Here is a 10,880-nt window from a genome sequence, read left to right as displayed (position 1 = left end):
CACTACCCAGAATCCCCAGCTATCGTTTGGACTACACCATGTGCTCTTGACAAACCCCGATAGTCCTCAAGCTCTGTGATTGGAGAGTGTGCTCCGAGGGTTAAGCCGATTCTCGAACAGCACTTGAAATGGGATGGAACCACGGCAGACTGTTCAAAACTGGATTTGAACGGGTCCACCGCGTCCCCCCTCCCCCACCCCGTCCCCAGAACTACACATGCTGGCTATTCTGTTTCGCAACATGTTCTCTATGGCACGTCTCTACTGGGAGTTGTAGTTTTAAAAGACGTTTTCGTATTTCCCATAATAAGAAGTTGCCAGTATTAAACTGTGTACATCCCTGGAGGTTTAGGGGAAAGGAAACACTCACATTTAAAACATATAATTAATAAATGGGTGAAAATTGCTTGTGCCCATTATGGGCAGTATTACTATATATACCCACATGCCAGCTAAGGTCAGAAGAGCTTTATTTAACAGCTGGTCTTATGTGTGTGACCCTTGTGATAACATTACATTACATTAATTGATAAGCCTGAAACATGCACTTGTCAAGGTTCAGAGGCACATTGTGCAAATATGGCAGTAGCCATCGATCAGCTTAAGATAAGATATACTTTATTGATCCCAAGTTGGAACATTTGCGTTACATCAGCATGTGTAACAGTTAAATATGCAGTTGTGTTTATTTGAAAATCATTTAGTATAATCACATAAATTCTGTGTTTTATATTCAACAATTCTGTGTTCTTTATTTATTGATTGTTCAATACCTGACAAGGCCGGAGATGAAATATCTACATACATCTATAAGAGTATAATACATTATGTATAATATCAGTTAAAATAAGTGCTTCAACATAGTTAACATTGCTGGAGGTATGCACAAATATTGATAGATGTCTTGTAATGCACTATTGAGGAACCTGCAACCCAAGTTTTTCATTCAGTGCAGAACTACACCACAGTTGTGTAGGCCTATATGATATGTCAATACACCTTAGAAAATCTTGAAATCTTGAAAGGGATGTGCAAAATAGTCATTACATACAGTCTTTAATTAACAATTAGTAGAGAATAACGAGTAATGAATATACTTTATAGGGATCGTATTAATATCTAATAATACAAATATTGAAATTCAATAACATGCTTTAACCACCAGGTGTCCCTTTATATCAACTGTGCACCTTTATGGTGTAAATACAGCCTATCTACCAATTGGATCAAATATAAAAGTGAGCCGAATTAGTGTTGATACTGCAAGAAGACGCATTGTGTGAAAAGAATTGTAAGATGTTGTTTAATGGCTGATATATTTATGATCCACGTCACGTTTTCAGTTCCTCATGTTTGTCTTCTCATCAGGGCTCTATAAATACAGAACTACGGCAGATATGTAATATGTAATGCAGCCGAACCGTGTATTACAATGCCGTTATGTGATGACTTTCAAAGAGAAAAGCAAGCACACTCGGAATAAGGTATTATTATTATTTCGGTCTGTTTCCGGTATTTGTTAATGACGATGTGCTCTGAGATGTGAGACTGGAATTGCACAGGGGGGAAATAACGTAGGCTATCTTTAGATGCGGATTTTGTTAAACTAATATGTTTAGGCTGTGGACCAACACTATACATTGACGGGGAAGGCGTAGCAATAAAGATAACACCATTAAACAGTTACACAACATAACAGAAATTATATCGATAGCAGCGTCCCTAGCAACCACCTTGGTAACAATGAAAACGTCACGATTTCCTGAAGTAATCTTCGTAATAACTAGCAAACTAAAGATCATGTACATCCACTGCACACATAATCTGAAATAACAACTCATATTTCTCGCATCAAATGACATCAAATCGCATTTTAATGGCCAAACTAACTTTAAAATAGTCATTTTACACCTAGAATAAAACGAAGTTCGGCCATGTTTTCTTTTTCTGCAGGGAGACATTTGAAGATCACGTGACATAGACGCCAGCCATCGGAATGAATGGTGAAAAAAACGGGGTTTGTCAAACAGAGCACATGGTGTAGGCCAAACGATAGCTGGGGATTCTGGGTAGTGTAGTGTCTTCTGCCATCCTTTACTCAGAAAACATATTTGTTTCTCCGAATCGAAGGGGAAAAATACAAAAGCATTGTACACAATTTAAACCAATCAATGTTGTGTAATTAACAAGGATAATCTGGTGTTTTTTAGTCGATGAGTAGTGCAGATATCACTGTAAAATCAATCGACAGTAAGAGGAGTACTTACTTCCGGGTGTAAAATTCTCCGTTATCCAATGGGAATGGATGCTCACATTGCCTTTAAGGGCAGCCGGCATAAACGAATGCCGTGCTTCCATGAGCGTCAATTCCCGACGCAGATGGGAATACATTGCAATCAGTTGAAAGCTATTTGCGTCCCTTTATGACGCTGAAGGAGCGTAGGAGCGTCACAATTGGACGCCACGGACACTGACCAAACGTCGCTATTGGACGCTTAGGGAGTGAGAGTGTGTTGCCACTCCACCTCCACCTAAGCAACAGCGGCTGGATTTTAACCGAGGGACTGCTAGCCAGGGAAAAGTCGATAAAGCCATTGCACGGTATGTTGTAGAACACATGCAGGCTATTGCTACAGTGGAGTCACCCGCTTTCAGGGAGCTAGTTAGCATGATAGCATGTCCGGGCGGCACACGGCATATGAAACGGAAAACTTTTTCCAACTACCTGGAGAAAGAATATACAAAAATGGAAAGCCAGCTAATATCGATGCAATCCAGATTGCATATAATGCATGTCAAGTTGATCAACAGTTAAATTATTCTCCAATGCAATAACAGTACTGAAATGAAGGCTATAAGGGCATTAATGGGAGCCCTTTTTTAAGTAACTAAAACGTTACTTTTCACAGTAACGCATTACTTTTTGGTGTAAGTAATCAGTAAAGTAACTGAGTTACTTTTGAAATGAAGCAACTAGTAATGGTAACTAGTTACTGGTTTTCAGTAACTAGCACAACACTGGACACGAGAGACTGGTGGGCCCTGGCACTGCCTTCATTATGTTTGCTGCCGATAGTGTTTCCTGGCGTCCATTAGGGGATGAGGACCACTGAATTTCACACTTTCTGGACATGAATGTCGCATCTGGGCGAATATAGGTTTCCTCATTTGATTGATCATAATCAGAATCTTCATCGTTTACCTCAAGGTAGTCTTCATCCTCGGAAACGTTCTCCTCTATCTCGCTGTCGTGATCCTCCTCAAGGATGTATTCCATATAGCCCAGGGCTGTCCTCTTTTCACTTGCATTGGTCATTTTGTCTGATAGTATTGTGAGTATACTGTACGTTAAGTGCAGAGTATAATGTATCTCAGTGTGGGAGGAGCTTACCCATTACACATTTGAGACTTGAACCCTCTGACCCCCACTTTCAGTAACAAGTGTGGTATGTATTTGTGTATATCTGTCTGTCTCTCTGTCTTTTTGTGTGTGGAAAATCACGATATATATATATATACTGCATATCGCATTTGAACCCTCTGACCCCTTCTAGCCTCCACTTTCCTGTGTGTGTGTGTATTTCTGACCCCTTTTAGCCTCCACTGTCACGTGTGTGTGTGTGTGTGTGTGTGTGTGTGTGTGTGTGTGTGTGTGTGTGTGTGTGTGTGTGTGTGTGTGTGTGTGTGTGTGTGTGTGTGTGTGTGTGTGTGTGTGTGTGTGTGTGTGTGTGTGTGTGTGTGTGTGTGTGTGTGTGTGTGTGTGTGTGTGTGTGTGTGTGTGTGTGTGTGTGTGTATTTCTGACCCCTTTTAGCATCCACTTTCACTGCCGGGTCAGACCTGAATACCATCTCTGTGATATAGACATATAGGGGGGGGTTCCAAATGCATGACATGAACCATTTTCATTTGACTTGTTTATTAAGTAGAAGAAGTTTCATAAAAAAAAAATACTTGAAAGTATTTTTCGTAGATTTTCAAACTTTCAAAAGGGTCAATTTGACCCTGAATGTAACAGGAGGGTTAAGACGTCACCTAACACATTTAGCTATGGCACAGTCGTATATATATATACATTGAATTATTCAATTTGATAATATGTAATCAACTTAGGCATCACTCCCAACAATTTTTTTTATTAATTTGCCGGTTTCCAAGGCATGTATTGCTTGAACGGGCAACGACCTCTGAATGGCACCAGCCTTTCATCCACTGTGACATTAGGTCCTGGGTTGTAGAGAAGTGGAAGCCGCTCTACCCACTTGTCCCACACTGTCCTTATAGCTGCCAGCTTGTCTCTCTCACGTCTGCCAGCTCTTGTGTCCCGATTATCAAATCGGATCACTCTTGAGAAAATGTGGAAAGTCCCGAGAGACATTGTGGCTCGAAATATATTCCTGCCTGTGTCTGCGTCCCACAGGCTGGCTGTCGATTCATCCTTGGATTTGTAGACCCCAGCCAGGATGAGGAGACCCACATACGCATGTAAATGCATTTCGTCCAGCTCCTTCTACTCCTCCCCATACACACGTCTCCCTTCCAGATTGGTCATATCCAGAACTATCTTCAGCACTGTGTTAGAAATTACCAGCTCAAAAGCAGACTTGATGTCTGTGACACGAGCAGTGTTGGGACCATAGACTGTATATATAAAGGTTGGGACTAACGCGTTACAATTTTTTTTTTAAATATTGAAGTTAAAAGCATCAATCTGGTGCACTTTGAGAGCAACATTAAGAGATCTATGGATCTATGTGCTCTTTGCTTGGTTCATGGCTTCCCAGTCCCTTATCACGTAGCCTATAATGCGGCTTTCACACCAGCACTTTTCAGTTTCTAGCTCCGAGCGGGAGCTTTTCTGGTTCAGCTCCGGTTTCCCTTTTCAGCTCCCGCTCTGTTCACACCGCCCACTGGCGCCCCAGAGCTGCCCCTGCTGCGTCATGACGTCACCGTTCGATTAATCGTTCCCATCCCTAACGCGTACGCGGCTCTAAACCAGCAGGTAGCATGCACACACTGCGCTCGTCTCCCCTTGGGCGACAGGAAGCTGAGAGCGGACGCTCTTGCTGCTGTGGCCGAGGAGGACGATTGGCCCGTCCAGGCTTACGAGCACACGGACGGGGCCTCGTGTCCCTGGGGCCGAGTGCCGGGCAGGAGTCCGAAGAAAAACAACTCCTGCCCCGCCTCCCTCCACGGTTCACCGTTCGGTTCTCCCCTCCCTCCTCTCCCCCGGACGGGGGAGACAGAGTCGGAGCAGGGTGCCAGCTTTGCCGAACATAGATGCTTTCCCCCTCTCCGTCACCACAGCGCGGCGGCGAATAACATCACGGCTCTCCAACTCGGTGAGGACACTGGTAGAGCGGTCCACCACCAAGGCAGAGGAAATCAGCAAGGCGGCAGCACGGCGTCTGTGCGCGTCCGTCACTGTCTCCCAGGCGAGGATTTCCGCGTGGGTGACACAGATCCAGCGCCACCTCGGGCTGAAGTAGGTGTCTGTTACGGAGACGTCCAGAAAAGTGCTACTGGACGTTCCAATCAGCCTCTGACGGGCTGCTTGGACCCCAGTTCCACGCCATGAAGACGGCCGCGGAACAGGCGGACGACATTCGCCAGCATGTACAGCTGGCTCCAGCCGGCTGAGCTGCCACAGCGGCATCAACGCCCGCAGCAGCCGCGGCGTCAGCGCCCTTCGGCGGCTGCAGGGGCTCCGTCCCACGTCTCCGCTCCCCCGCCACCCCAGAGACAGGGTCTCCCGGCGGCGAGTCAAAGGGAAGAGAGGCTTCCCCGCTCCTGGTCTGCTCCGCGAGAGCCTCCGAGGACGCAGAGCCGGTAATTAAGCCGGCTGCCGGTAATTAAGCCGGCTGCCACTAATCTGTTGATTGAGTAGACGGCAGGGCTCCCTGCAGAAGCCTGCTGGTTTTAACCTATCGGTTAATAACCTGCAGAGCTCGCGGCATTCCTCCGTCCGAGATACGCCTCCTACATAGGGATCGACCGATATGGCTTTTTCAAGGCCGATACCGATACCGATTATTAGTAATCAAGGAGACCGATAACCGATATTTGGAACCGATATACATTTGCAGTAAAATCAGAAAATCTTGGTGTCAAAATGTAGAATAACACAAACTCCAACACAACTTCTTTGAAATGCATTTAAGCATTTAAGCATATGTTTAATGAACTTTTAAACATCTTACAACTGGTTTCCTCTCTGTGCCCTTTTCTTTAGTGCAGCCATCTGCTATGAGGTAGAGAGAGACAAGAAGTGGGGCTGCAGGCTGACATGCTTAACTAACAATAATTCTTAATTTATTATATCAAACCAATGCCTGTCTGTCTAGCATAAAATCCCAATAAACTGCTAGCAACTGCAAAACACTAGTGCTAGCTAATGTTTTGCAAACTATTAAAAGTGAGGCTATTACAGTAGACCTAACGTTAGACTAGTAGCCTCACTTATAATATTTTGCTAAACATTTGCTAAATACATTAGCTAATGAGCTTCACATATCAACCTGAAAAACTGCGAGGCTTCACTCGCAGCCCCCCCTCCGCAGTCCGCACCAAGGTTCCGCTGTGAGATGCTGCACGCTGACTGACTTCCCGCGTCCCTGTGTAACTGGGAAGCTGATAGAATTGGATCAATAGTTGTTTTTGCAACTTCAGCATAGGGGATTGGGATGTTTATTGAACTTCGGCTTTCAACTGATTTACCTTCAAAACACATGTATGGCTCTGCCGCTCAGCGCTGCTGCTTGCCTCTGTCTGTGTCTGCGTTCTTCGCACCTGCCTGTAATCTGAGAAGGTCCCGCCTCTATGGCTGGCTCCCGCCCGGAAAATCTTCAGTGTTTATTGACACTTCAGTAATAGCCTATCAGATAGCGCTGTGGGCGGGACATTGCTCGTGTACAGAGAGTGGTGGCTGCAGACAGAGAAACGGCCGCATCAGAGCCAAAGTGTTATCGGCAATTTTATAAAAAAAAGGCCGATACCGATAATCGGTCAAATGATGAATATCGGCCCCGATAATCGGCCTGGCCGATAATCGGTCGACCCCTACTCCTACACACATGGGCGCGGGAAGGGGGGTGCTGAGGGCGCTGCAGCACCCCCTAGCGGCAGGCAGGGGGTGCGGAGCTCCCCTGTCTGAATTATTATTTGACGGTTATTGCTGCTCCCGCTGTGCATACTCTGTGTAATATGTAGCCAATAAATTCCACATTGTTGGTAAAATAATATTTTGGCCTGCCCCGAATGTTTTTTCTGTAGCCCCGGACAATTCTACCTCAATAATATAATACATTAACCATGTTTTACGTGAACCTCATCATGACACTCGAGAGGACGGCAGGTCTGTAATTTCCCATGTTCAGTGAATGCAACCGAGGCCACCAGACCAATCAGTCTGGTGGCCTCAGTTTTACTAAAACTAAAATACAGTTTGAAAGGGGAGTGATTTGTAAAATATCCATAAAGAAAAAGAACATCTGCTTACAGTTGTGTTTCATCTGGGTGTCCATAGATCTCTTAATGTTGCTCTCAAAATGCACCAGATTGATGCTTTTAACTTCAATATTTAAAAAAAATCTTCCCGGGGGAGCATCCCCCGGACCCCCCTATAGGAGGTGAGGTCCGTTCCCCACTCGTAAAATAGCACTTTACCCATGCCTATATGCCGTGAGCTGATGATCGAGCCTTCATTGTAACAGTCGCGGGTGTACTGTGTGTTTGCGTGTGGGGAGTGCTTTTGTGCGTGCTCTATAGTGCCCGTAATAGTGTTCACTGGAGTCCAGCACCTCAGCACCCCCACTCAAAATACCTTCCCGCGCCTCTGCCTATTGGTTTATAAACTGCAGAGCTCGCGGCATTCCTCTGTCCCAGATATGCCTCCTACACACGGTCATAATAAATCCACGAGCACCGTTATAACGCCTCGTGTGGACAGCATACACACACCTCTAATCTTCTGGGTGTGTACGCGCCGCATGATGAGAGACGGAGTGAAATGCAGCGTGTGGAAATTCCCTCGCAGCCCTTTTGCCTAAAAGTGCACAGACAACAGGCCACGGCTATGGAAGCAGCCTACCTCAATCGCCAGGGAGGAGTACGATCTGCGCAGCTTCTGAACGCAGCCAGGCGGCTGCTGTTCTGGGCGCGCACACCGAATTTAACCGAAGGGCTCGCAGAACGCAGCAGCCGTTGTATGCGAGGAGTATTGAGACTCAGACCTGTGTCACGCACACTGGTGCCTCAGTGGGATTTGGCTTGGGTGTTACGCGCACCAAAGCAAAGCCCCATTTGAACCTGATCAGGTTTCCCTTAAACTGTGTTCAGCCAAAGTAGTACTACTTTTGGCTCTATCAGAGAAAAGGGTGAGTGATTTGTCTGCTCTCTCGGTGGCTCCGTCAGCTCTCCGGATCCAAGGAGATGGCAGTTCAGCTGTTTTACGCCCTAACCCGGCTTCATGCCTAAGGTCATCACAACTCTTTTAGGTCAAGAGTAATCACCCTGGCTGGCTTATTCCCCCCTCCTTACAGATCGGAGGAAGAAGCCACGTCTCATCTCCTCTGCCTGGCGCCGTTCTCAGCGCCTGTTTGTGCACTATAGAGAGCGCTCGATCGGGCAACCTCTGTCTGCACAACGGCTGTCACACTGGCTGTGTGAGGCTGTGTCGCAGGCATATGTCTCCTCTGGGGTGGAGCCTCCGGAGAACATTAATGCAGTGGAAGATATTTGCACTGCTGCATCTTGGTCTTCCCCCTGTTCATGTATTCATTTTTATTTTATCCTCTCTGACACACCCTGTACTGGGTGTCCTGTCGGAGTGAGTGACGTCAGAGAACCAGCTATGCGCCTCTCGGCACACGGAGAGCGGCCCTTTTCCCCTCGTATGAGAGGGATGTTCCCTTTACTCTGACACACTTCGTACGGAGTGTCTGGTCAGAGTGAGTGACGTCAGGGATCCAGCTGAGCGCTCTCCTACCTGTCTGACACGCAGAGAGCGGCTTGTTTGGGATGACCTAATTTAAAATAGCGTCCCCCCAGTAAAAAAATCTCCACTACACCACTGTCAACAATTAAACAACATCTTCAATTTCTCTTCACACAATACGTCTCCTTGCAGTATCAACACTAATTCGGCTGACTTTTACATTTGATCTAATTCATAGATAGGTTATATTTACACCATAACGGTGCACAGCTGATATAAAAGTGCTGTGTGTTGTACTTTTTATTGTCTGTTTATTGTATGTTGAACTGTATGGAACAAGCTGTAATACTCTGCACTGAACACGAATTCCACCAGCCTGGCTGTGTGGTCATTAAAGATTCTAATCTAATCTAATCTAAAAGGACTTGTAGTTTTAAAGATATTACTGATTTTCTTTGAATATAAGAATGTAAATACTGAGTCTGAAATAGTATAGCAATATGCTGTACAATTATGTGAAAGCATGAATAAAACTACACATCTTCAGATGTTGTACATACATAAGTGTCCTACAAGTGTCCTACAAGTTATTATGGCTGTGTGTACCTTGTGTGCACCGCCTAGTAGTTAAAGCACGTTATTGAATTATTGTTTTTATGTGTTATATTTGATGAAAAAAATATTAAGAGTACATACTTTCATAGGGGAAAGTAGAAGGTCTGTGATAGAAATATAGAATATAAAAAATCAAGAAGATCAATTGGTATAAGTGATCTCTACAATAAAACAGTTTAGTGCAGGATGTACAACGATGTTAATAGGAGGAGGTGCAAAACAGAACAACGAATTAACCTTTATTTAAACATTAAATAATACTTTAGATTAAGTCATATTTTAAATAAGAAAAACACGTTGGGGGTGTCTATCTACAGATACATATTAAGCCTGACAAAGTACTTAACGTCTAATATATTGCTTTCCTGCAATGTTAACTATGTTGAAGCACTTATTTTAACTGATATTATACATATTAATTATACTCTTATGTATGTAGATAGTATAAGAAATGTGCAGAATTTGACAGTTGGTGGAGGTATACACACATATTGATAGATGTCTTGTAATGCGCTGTTGAGGAACCTGTGACCAAAGATTTTCATTCATTGCATAACTATACTGTAGTTATGATATGTCAATAAACCTTTGAAAATCTTGAAATCTTTAAAGGGATGTGCAAAATAGCCATAATATACAGTCTTTAATTAAATATTAGTAGAGAATAACGAGTAATGAATATACTTTATTACTCGTTTCCATTCATGTCAATTGCAGATAAATGTTTAGTCTTCTCAAGCACCAACTATCAAATATCTCTCCTGATTGTTGGAGATATTACCTGAATTGTACTCAGGTGTAACTAAAGTCTGATTCAAGGGTTGTTTATATTTCACATCATCAATCAGAATCTGCAAAGTAACTCAAATAAGTGTAGTGGAGTAAAAATACCAGGTTAACCTCTGAATTGTAGTGGAGTAGAATTACAAAGTAACAATGAGCTGTCATGTGGGTATATATTAATGCTGGGCATTATGGACACAAGCGATTTTCACCCATTTATTAATTATATGTTACATTTGATAACACCAATGTGTTTAATACTGGCAACTTCTAATTGTGGGAAAAACGAAAACGTTCAGTAGAGACGTTCCATAGAGCATTTTGCGAAACACAATAGCCAGCATGTGTAGTTCTGGGGGGGGGGGGGCGTTCGATTCCGGTTTTGGATAGTCTGGCGTGGTTTCGTTCCATTTCAAACAGTTGTTTGACGCTCGGCGTAACCTTGGCGCACTGCCACTCCAACATCCAATCCCAGAGCTTGAAGATTAATCACGGGGACTGTAGTCCTAAACGATAGCTGGGGATTATGGGTAGTGTAGTGTCTTCGGC

Source organism: Pseudochaenichthys georgianus, chromosome 21 (assembly GCF_902827115.2).
Source record: "Pseudochaenichthys georgianus chromosome 21, fPseGeo1.2, whole genome shotgun sequence".
NCBI classification, from domain to species: domain Eukaryota; kingdom Metazoa; phylum Chordata; class Actinopteri; order Perciformes; family Channichthyidae; genus Pseudochaenichthys; species Pseudochaenichthys georgianus.
Note: the sequence above shows the minus strand (reverse complement) of the source record.